Here is a 10,512-nt window from a genome sequence, read left to right on the forward strand (position 1 = left end):
GGCCTATGATGTATTGTTTGGGATAGGTACATGTATAGTTATCATATGTTTCATGTTTCCTATGTATTGGAATTTTGAGTTTGCAGATTGATAATGATAAACGAATGATACAGGCAAAACTTGTGTGAAATATTCCTAATGACACAAAATAAAAAGAAAAATATTGTTTTTCAAATATCTCTATTAATATGTTGCTTGTTGCCTATGTCACATGAAAAGTAAAGGAGATACAGTGTAATAAGAAGACCAGTTCAGAGCTATTCACAACCATAATTCATATGTTGCTCCTTCAGCAAATTACAACCAAGAAAAAACCAATTTCATTCATTATTATAGTTAACTGAAATTGGAACAGAAAGACACGCAAAATCTTTTGGATATGGTCGTCAGTTTGTGGTTGGCAACCAGCAATATTTGACTCGGCTAGATTACAGATATCAAAATGTTTGCAATATCATTTATTAGAGAAGTCACCAAATTTAGTTGAAATTCGATGAAGGCGTTGGAGTGGTAAATGAAAATATGGTACAGTAGAAGACACAAATTATCTCCTTAGGGTAGTGTGTCTCTTTAATAACGTAATTATGTAGCAACCTAAACTGAAGGGCAATGTAAATAGACAGACTGCTATTTAGAAGACGCGCTTTCCTGCACACACCTGTCTGCTTGTGTGGGGCTGAATAGGAACAGAATCTTAAAGGCCGTATCTCACCAACGGAGACGTCTCCACGACGTCTCCAACTTATCAGTCGCAGCAGTCGCGGAGACGTCTCCAACATAACAAGGAAAAGTAGAAATTACGCGGTGCGTAATATATGTCCCCGCCGGAAGTAGCATTTTGTAGCAAAATGTACAATATAGGTCAAAAATCAAGGTCAAAGGTCAAAGAAGTCAAAGGTTAAAATTCTGTGTAGAAGTTTTGAAGCCCTCACCTAGTGCCATCACATAAAGCAAACGGAATCGAAATCGGGTTAGAAATGGCGAAGGAGTAGCATTTTGTAGCCAATGTACAATATAGGTCAAAAATCAAGGTCAAAGGTCAAAGAAGTCAAAAGTCAAAATTCTGTGTAGAAGTTTTGAAGCCCTCACCTAGTGCCATCACATAAAGCAAACGGAATCGAAATTGGGTTAGAAATGGCGAAGGAGTAGCATTTTGTAGCAAAATGTACAATATAGGTCAAAAATCAAGGTCAAAGAAGTCAAAGGTCAAAATTCTGTGTAGAAGTTTTGAAGCCCTCACCTAGTGCCATCACATAAAGCAAACGGAATCAAAATCGGGTTAGAAATGGCGAAGGAGTAGCATTTTGTAGCCAATGTACAATATAGGTCAAAAATCAAGGTCAAAGGTCAAAGAAGTCAAAGGTCAAAATTCTGTGTAGAAGTTTTGAAGCCCTTACCTAGTGCCATCACATAAAGCAAACGGAATCAAAATCGGGTTAGAAATGGCGAAGGAGTAGCATTTTGTAGCCATTGTACAATAGAGGTGAAAAATCAAGGTCAAAGGTCAAAGAAGTCAAAGGTCAAAATTCTGTGTAGAAGTTTTGAAGCCCTCACCTAGTGCCATCACATAAAGCAAACGGAATCGAAATCGGGTTAGAAATGGCGAAGGAGTAGCATTTTGTAGCAAAATGTACAATATAGGTCAAAGGTCAAGGTCGAAGGTCACAACTTAAATTCTGTGTAAAAGTTTCAAAGCTCCCATGTAGTGCTATCATATAAAGCAAACAGAATCAAAATTGGCTCATAAATGACAGAGAAGTAGCAAATTGAACATTTTGATCACACACGGACGGACACACATACACACGGACACACACACGTACGGAGCCCGTTTCATAGTCCCCTGCTCGAACTCGTTCGACGGGGACAAAAATGGCTTGCAGTCTCACCAAGGAGACGTCTCTGAGACGTCTCAAGCAGTAGGTTCCTTGAACGAATGGAAAGCGTGGGTTCTCTTCCCGTTTTCGCAGAACCTAATCATTTTAAAGCTAAACATCTCCTTTTAGAATTTGATATTAACTAAAAAAATCATGTCTGGCGCTTTTGGGTTGGTTTTGAGATGCACGCTCACATTTATTGGCCGTATTACATAATATGCATTTTGTTGAATTTACATTTTATTGAAATGCATACAGTAACACACACATCACAATTGAATGCATATAACTATACTTTTATTTAAAGAATGCTATATTTCAAACAAATTATTCATTGTAACGCAAATGAATGTGTATATGGAATTTAATTATAAACTCACGTGTAGGTAGGAGCTGCCCTTCAAACATATTTTCTTATCGAGAAGGAAGGATTCAACAGCTGCTCTCTTGTAGGCGTTATCTTTGAATTTCTCGTGGGATTTGTCATAAAATTTAGATGCATGATCCTCCCAGAAGTCCGCCAACATTTGCTGATGCTCCTCTTTCCAGAGATATTGTTTGGCCTCTTTGGCCATGTTGGCATCGCATGCGTCCTCAGCAGCCACAGTTTCTACAACAACTTGATCAGCTTTCTTCTTACGGCCCCCACTGGCCTTGGGTGGCATGTTGGTAGAAGTAATGACAGGTGTCAAAAAGTTTCAAAGTTGATGGAGCCGTTGCAGGATCACCTGACTTGATCTAGGCAGGATGTCAGCACGCTGATGGGTCACATGGTTTCTAAAGTAGGTCAAACGGCGTCAAATAGAGTCGTGGAGACGCCTTCGCGACCTCTCACCAGTTTTTCTGGTTGCCGACAGGTCTCGGCGACGTCTCTGAGACGTCTCTGAGACATCGCGGAGACGTCTCAGCAGTCGCGGATATTGGTCTCTGCGACGTCTCCGCAACTGATGGAGACGCAGTGGCGTACCGTGGGTCAAGACATGGGGGGGGGGAGCACCTCGTGGAAAAGTAATTTTGAGGGTGTGTATGCTTGTGCGTGCGTGCGTGTGTATGTGTGTGTGCGTGCGCTGTCAGTCTGCAAACTTTAAATAATGGGGATTACAATACATAACGGAATGTGATACATTCCACAGCGCAGTCATTGAGCAACATTGTAAGTTTTCCTTACATGGATTATGGAATGACGGTGTGAAACGACAAATTACTGACAGCAACATCTGGAGAATTGCATAACAATTAGCGGAGCAAGCGGAGCAAGCGAGTTCAAAAACTGCTGTTTGTAGCTATACTTTTTCGCTTGGGAAATTAAGGGGGGGGGGTGCACCGGGCGCAAGTGCTGGCAATTACTGGCAGCAACATCAGGAGAAGGCACAGCGATTAAATACGAGCGAGCGGAGCGAGCGAGCTTGAAAATTTTGACATTTTACAGTCCAAAAACTGCAATTTGTAGCTATGGTTTTTTTTCCACTTTGGAAATTAAGAAGGGGGGGGGGGGGGGCCGGTGTGCCCCCCTGGATCCGCCACTGGTAGTCAAGGGTGTCGGTTTATGTTCATGATTGGGGGATGTATGAACAACGAGGGGGCGTCGAAGTGACCAAGCGGGGGAAGGATGTTAGAAATCTGCACTTTAGAGCATTGTTTGTGTTTGTGTGTGTGTGTTTTTATACACATGGAAAGTTAGGAAATAGCCCTGGTCAAGTCTTATTATTGGCAATGCAAGGCATTTTAATATAGACTAGTATGTAAAGCAACCCTGCAAAATCAATGATCTAGCTGTGATCAAACGAAGCGTGAGGTACAAAGGTGTACATTCTACATCACATTGCGCAACATTGCAGCGATTCTTTTTGCCGTTCGGAAGTTCTGAGTACACTGCGCCATCGTGCTTATATTATTAAACAGTGTTTCACACTATATACCTCTTTAATTATGGTTAAAAGAAATCGTAGAAAAATTATTTCTTGATCACCCTTTCATGTCGATTTCAAAAGCTGTTTACTAACCCTTGAATGACCATTTTTGTAAGGTTTTTTTTTTGTCCTTTTTTTTCAACCAGCGGATGGGGGGGGGGGGGGCACGTGCCCCCCCCCCCCTGTAGTTACGCCACATGTAATAGAAATCAATCACAAGTCTTTATAAGATGGGGCCCTGGAGGAAGCACACAATTTTTTTTAACATTACTTGTACACTTGTACTTGTACTTCTACTCTAGTTCTTCTCTACTGTTCTACTTTTGGTTGTGAAGGTTGGTTCGTATCTTATTTCGATGTGGTGAGAAAGTCACGCAGTGTCATTTGGTGATGGAAATGATTCAAATATTGAAGACGTGCATGACAATTGTCGTTGCATCGGAATAAAAAAAAAAAAAGGTCATCAATGTAGATGGACAGTAGTGATTTTCTACGCAGTGTGTGAATGAGTGAGCAGGGGAGATCCAGGAGAGTTGAGCCACTTTTTACATACTGAACTATACTGCCCAAAACCTGCATCGTTGTTTGGAGAACTATACCCCTTGTCATTTGAAGCTTAAATGCCATTGCTATGAAACAGGCTGGGTTATGATATATACGGTTATTACATTTTCAGGCAGTACTCCTAAAAAAAAAGTCAAGTGGAACAAGTTTCCCGCAGAGTTGAGCATACTCATAATGAGAGTCGAGCATATTGAGAGATGTGCTACCTGGCAAAAGTGAGTAGGAAAAGCCATGTTTCACTTGCGAAGTTGCTTGCGTTAACTATCAGGAAGTCTTGATACGAAAACAACTGTCGCCACAATCCTGCATGATTTTGCGAATGGAAATAAGATGACACGTGCATTTATTTCAGACAGCAAATACATCCGCTATCTTTATAGTAAGTGCATAATGTATTTGATACATCGATCTACATGCATGTTTACTCTTTCCCTTTCTCTCTTCTGCTAACACTCGGACACACCTACTTTGGACTTATCTACCTCCTTCCCACTGCCTTCCTTCGTTCTCCTCCCATAGTTCTTTTGGTTACAGCTCGTTATTCCGAAGGTTTGTTATTCCAAAGGCTCTTTAGTCCGAAGATTCGTTATTCCTAAGGTTCATTATTCCGAATTTCATTTTCGGATTAACGAATTTCCGGAATAACGAACTTTCGGAATAACGCCACAAATGTTCGGATTAACGAACCCTTTTTCATTTTCGGATTAACGAACCTCTAGGTATAGGGAATTTGTGTGTTTCGGATTAACGACCCTTCGGAATAACGAACCTTCGGAATAGCGAACCTTCGGAATAACGAACAGCTAGTTGCTATAGCATTCAGCACTGCCTTTCAAGCCCGACCAGACGTGTACCAGACTTGTGTACAGAGACATCTTTCACTCTGCTTTCACGCTTCAGTTTCTTTCACCCCAACTCAGTCATCTTTGCCCTCTTATTCTTACGTAAGCATTATCTCTATAAATCAAGGTGGCTGGGGTTATCTTATCAATCTTGAGTGTTGGATAGATGAACCACGCACCGTATTAAACGGTACTGGCGGTTTCTCTCGCAGTATTTTTATTTTCTAAAGCATATCAGCGTAAAACAAATGCATTGTTTAGCATATGGCCATAGCGACGTGGGATATCATTGCTTCTTCACTTGAAGAATTTTCATACATTTGTTTGTTTGTTTGTGTGTTTTATTCCGTAACTTTTTTTTTTTTTGGTATGAAGGTATGAAAGGGGCTATTCAACATATTCAAGGCCTATAATCTCACCGAGCCGTGCTTTGTACAATGAATAGGACGAAAACAGAAGTGAAGTTCCACGGCAACCACAATGAAAGAATTATCGGATTTAGTTGAAACTGTGCACACACTATAGAACGCATGAACAGTTACTGTCAAACAGCAGCACCATCCTATCAAAGGGGATTACAGTTAAAGCGAAGAGAATGTAAGGAATTCGTAAAGAATGCAAAGGAGCCTTCAACGTAAGACAGACCAATCAGATTGTTTTAACAAAAGTGTGTTCATATAGAAACTCTGAAAAAAATTCCCACCCTCATGCCATGATCTTAAATTCTAGAATTATCTAGGAGAAGCATTTCACTTTCAGAAAATGATTAAAAAGTGACCTGATTGACCAATTTAACTTATTTTGCGTCCTTAGTTATGATCGAGGTGTGGAACTTTTTGTTGGTTTTGTGATGTATGGTCACATATTCACCTATACCATTACAGAAAGAATGAATGCAATTATTTGAAACATTTGTCAGAATTATATAGAGGAGATTACACCAGATGTGACTTACATAACACAAAAATAATAATGATGATGGTAATAAAAGTTTAAATGATGAAGTTTGAATGAAGAATATCAATAAATATGTAACATAATAGTACGTGTGTGCTTTTGTTATTCAGGGTACATGTTACGGCACATTTTGGTAAATTGCACATTTTGGTAAATTTACCAAAATGTGCAGGACATTGACGGCACATTTTGGTAACTTTCTGCTCCTCCACAATCATCACAAAAATAAATTAAAACTGTATCGCCACTCATGACCATGTATTATGAAAGTGCCATGGCAGCGCAGGGGCTCAATACATAGACATATCTATGCCAGAAAAATGCCTCCCCCCCCCCCCCCTTCACAAAATTACTAGCACTGAACACTAGTCCTGCGTGGAACAATAATTGATCACCTTAATTGAATTCTTACTCCTGGAGTGCTAAATCCCCTACCAATGCACTTGACCCACACTTACTGACAAATTTGGGACCCTACCCCTAAGTATGATCCTAACCAATTAAGTTTGATGAAATGTGTTTTCCCCATTTACCCCCCCCCCCCCCGTCTCCAAGGGGGATATCCTAGGTATTCCAATAAACAAATTATAATTCTTCAGCTGTAAAGATATCCACGTACAACATGTCTTGCGTGTAATACTTTTTGCACTATGGAGCAAAAATTTCTACCTATTTCCCCCATGTGAGGGGGGGGGGGGGGGGGGCTCCCCATGGGGGCCATATGCCCAACAGGAAAAACCTTCTTACCCAACCCCCTAAGGATGACCCCCACCAAGTTTGATTGAAATTCGCCCACTGGTTCTGAAGAAGAAGATGAAAATGTGTTTTCCCCCCTTGGCCAGCACCCCTCAAACTTTCACCCCCCATCTAGGGGCCCAAGGGGGCCCCTAAAACGAAAAGCGATCGCAATGTACTGTGAGCTAAAAAGTGTCTTGCCTGTCTTTACTACAGGACCATATCACCTTAACTCCTTGACCGTATCAACTCTCAAGCCCATCCATGGATTTTCAGTTCAGTTACCAAAATGTGCAGATTCTCCAAAATGTGCAGGCAAGTCCACTTTTAACTGCACATTTTGGTAACAGTTGATCCCGTCATGTATAGGTGCACTATCGGAACATTTTGGTAACAAATTTCTTTTACCAAAATGTGCAGTTACCAAAATGTGCCGTAACAGTACAGCCTCTCCAGTGTTGCCATTGCTCTACCAAAAGGCCCTGCCATTATTATTTACCCTATATCAAACGTTGACAGGTGCCCATGATATACACCTATCGAGAGGGACATGGTGGGTAAAAATATCATGTCCAAGGACTATACTCGCAAGACTCGAACTCGGACCACGAATTCACAATCAGTCTTAAACACAGTGTCCCTCAATATTCATATAATATTGACTGGCCTTGAGGGAGATACCAGAAAATATTGCCCAAACTGAAAGAATATTGCCCGAGTCGAAGACGAGGGCAATATTCTTTCAGTGCGGGCAATTGTATATGTATATATATATATATATATATATATATATATATATATACATACATATATATATGATATCAACGATTTTTCTTCTGTATGTGAAGTGTTATCCTTCATACATTTTGCCAATGATATCAGTGTATTTCTTGCCCCTAACGATATCGATGTACTTGTTCAAAAAGTTCATATAGAATTAAAAAAGTGACTGATTGGGTGAGAGTCAGTAAGTAATCACTCAACCAAATGTCAACGTTCAAAAACGAGATTTATGCTTTCCAGTAATTACTGCTGACTTTTTGAGTTCAGTGATGTACCATATTTTGCATTTCTCTTGGAAAATACATAATGATCATAATTTGTAAAAGAAAAACAATCGGGTAATATAATCGTCATGAACAGACTAAAATTTCATATTCCTCAAAAGTCATTACTCATGTATACTCTTTGATATTGCTTTACCTTAATTTCGGGATCTTAGCCTGGGCAATACTCATGAAGCGCTCCCGAATAGTATGCGGTCACTGCAAAAGACACTCCCATACGTTCACATGCATAATAATGGTTGCTTCTATTAATTACGTTGAAATTCAATGAGTTGTTTTTATTTGAGTTTTCTTGTCTATTTTTTTTTACCTCGTTCTAATACTAGTCTTGTTCCCTATCGTATCGTCAATTCAGTATTTCCATTCAATTAGTCTTGTTGCCGTCGCAGTCTCGTTTCAAGTTTGTTCGTTTGTTGTTTGTTTTGTTTGTTTGTTTGTTTGTTTGTTTGTTTGCTTGTTTGTTTTATTTCCGTACCATAAAATCAACATATTCCATACATAAAGGTCAAGAAAAGAAAAACATACGGAGGGTAGCCCATTTTCAGTAGTGACAATGATAGTCACTTCTGGTCTTCCATGGGACCCTGTTCACAAAAATTTAACACAATCGAATAAAACATAACACAAACACAAATAGAACGGTACATACATTACTACATTGTGAATACATATATACCATATTATTACATATTGTTCATAGGTTCGGAGCATAAAAAATATCAAGTGGAAAGAACTTCGATTCTGTCTAAATTGAACTTAAAAACAGGTAAAGAGGAAAGTTGACGTAAATCATTAGGTATGTTATTATACGCTGCTGCAGCTCTGTATGAGAATGATCTCTTTCAGTAATTAGTTTTAGGCTGTGGTAACTGTAAATCGTTTTGATTACGGAGAGAGTATGGTGATGTTTTATACTTTAACAAATCTTTCATGTATTCGGGAGCCATGTCATTCATAATCTTATACATGAATGAAAGTAGATGAATTTTTTGTCTTTTGGTTGCTGTATTCAACCCTGAGCTAAAATGAACATCGCTGGTAGTAATATGGGAATAAGGGTTAACTTTCAAAATTAATCTCCCGGCTCTATTGCATCTTCTGAAATTGGGAAAGAGAGTTACTGTTGGCGGATTGCCATACTACATCACCGTAACCAAAATGAGGTAACACAATAGAATTATATATCAATTTCAATTCAATCATATTAACAAAATTGCCTCAAACGGCACATATAACTAATCATTTCACTGAACTTGTTACGTAGTTGTTCGATGTGAACATCCCACAGTAACTTATCTTCTACAATAATCCCCAGATATTTAAAACTTTTCACCTGAACTAATTTATTGTTTACCCCTAAGTTTAACTGTCAAATATTCTTGCTTTTTTAACATGTTGTTTGTACCAAGTAACATGCAAACAGTTTTATCAAAAATTTATTTTGAAATCGTTGTCAGCCATCCATGTCTCTTTTTTGCAAAACATTGCCAAACCTTCGGGTTTTTATGTGAGTAATAGATGACCATGTCATCGGCATATAAATGGGCCCTGCAGTCAGAAAAAACAACAACCCCGAATTGATATCATTAATAAATATACTAACTAACAACGGTCCTAACAAGGATCCTTGTGGCACTCCTCTGATTAACAATCTTTCATCCGAAAGGGTATTATCGATTGAGGTCCTTAATTCTCCGGTTCGAGAGATAACACTCGAACCACTCCAGTTCTGTGCCGTCAGTAACCCCCATATTTTCAAGTTTAGATAGAAGGATCAAGTGATCAACCATGCCTGTGCCAGTAACCCCCATATTTTCAAGTTTAGATAGAAGGATCAGGTGCTCAACAATGTCGAAAGCTTTTTGCAGATCAACAAAGATGGCGCCTACGTATTCACCTTTATCAATAGAGCGGTACCAGTCGTCCGTGACGGTAGCAAGTGCAGTAATAGTGAAATGCTTGGACGGAAAAATGACTGGTTTCTGCTAAGCAAAGAGTGCAATTTTAGATAATCGAGTAACTGCTTTTGAACAACTCTCTCCATATTTTAGAAGCACAGGACAATAAAGAAATGGGTCTATAATTATTACAATCCAACTTATCTCCTTTTTTATATATCGGTACAATTTTAGCTACTTTGCATTTATCGGGCACTACCTTTTCAGCTAAGGATTTGTTTATGATATAAGTGAAAGGCTCTAATATTTCTGAAATTGACTCTTTCAATATATACATAGAAATCTCATCTAATCCAAACGACTTCTTTGCTTCCATCAGCTTGTCCATGGACTTACCATACTTCAGAACATCGAACTGAGATATAAAACAAAAATTGAATTGTTTATCAGGCATTTCCCTGCTATGCGATTTGTGAAAAGAATTTTTTCTTTTTCCTATGCATGTCTCCACTACTTACCACATTTGCAAAATGATTATCAAATGTATTTGCTATAACCTGTGAATTTTCTTGAGGAAATGTACAATCAATAACTTTACTGCAGTAATGATCGCAGTGTTTTCCGGGATTCATTTCTACTTGTTGCATTTGACAATTGTTGAC

Source organism: Diadema antillarum, unplaced genomic scaffold, assembly GCF_040938485.1.
Source record: "Diadema antillarum isolate AM-2024a unplaced genomic scaffold, OU_Dant_1.0 seq00000441_RagTag, whole genome shotgun sequence".
Classification (NCBI taxonomy): domain Eukaryota; kingdom Metazoa; phylum Echinodermata; class Echinoidea; order Diadematoida; family Diadematidae; genus Diadema; species Diadema antillarum.